Source organism: Octopus bimaculoides, chromosome 15 (assembly GCF_001194135.2).
Source record: "Octopus bimaculoides isolate UCB-OBI-ISO-001 chromosome 15, ASM119413v2, whole genome shotgun sequence".
NCBI lineage: Eukaryota > Metazoa > Mollusca > Cephalopoda > Octopoda > Octopodidae > Octopus > Octopus bimaculoides.
In genome coordinates, this window is record NC_068995.1 from 44,605,419 (window position 1) to 44,605,909 (window position 491).

At 48.5% G+C, this 491-nt stretch overlaps 1 protein-coding gene across 1 annotated transcript in view; it reads right to left on the reverse strand.

The window, feature by feature from the left end:
• LOC106878454 (uncharacterized) overlaps nucleotides 1-491 on the reverse strand; it is an 11,934-nt gene that overhangs the window by 4,006 nt on the left and 7,437 nt on the right. The gene's annotated exons all lie outside the window — the stretch shown is intronic.

Consider the following 491-nt stretch of genomic DNA (forward strand, 5'->3'; position numbering starts at 1 on the left):
CCCACAAGGGGCTACACACAAAGGGGACAAACAAGGACAGACGAACGGATTAAGTCGATTACATCGACCCCAGTGCGTAACTGGTACTTAATTTATCGACCCGAAAGGATGAAAGGCAAAGTCGACCACGGCGGAATTTGAACTCAGAACGTAACGGCAGACGAATACCGCTAAACATTTCGCCCAGCGCGTTAACGTTTCTGCCAGCCCGCCGCCTTGTGTAAGTATGTGGGGGGGGCGAGTGTGCGCACGTGCGTATAGACGTGTGTATATGTGTGTGAGGCTATCGTGTGTGTGTGTGCGTGTGCAAACTCTTGTGTGTAGTAGTTGATGTGAGCTTGTTCGAATGGTGTGTGTGGGCGTGTATGTGTGTGTGTGTGTGTGACCCTATAGTGTGCGTGTGTATTGTGTATGTTTATGTGCGAAAGTTGTATGTGTTTATTCGTGCTGTGTGTGTGTGTGTGTGTATTGATACATGTATGTGTATAGGT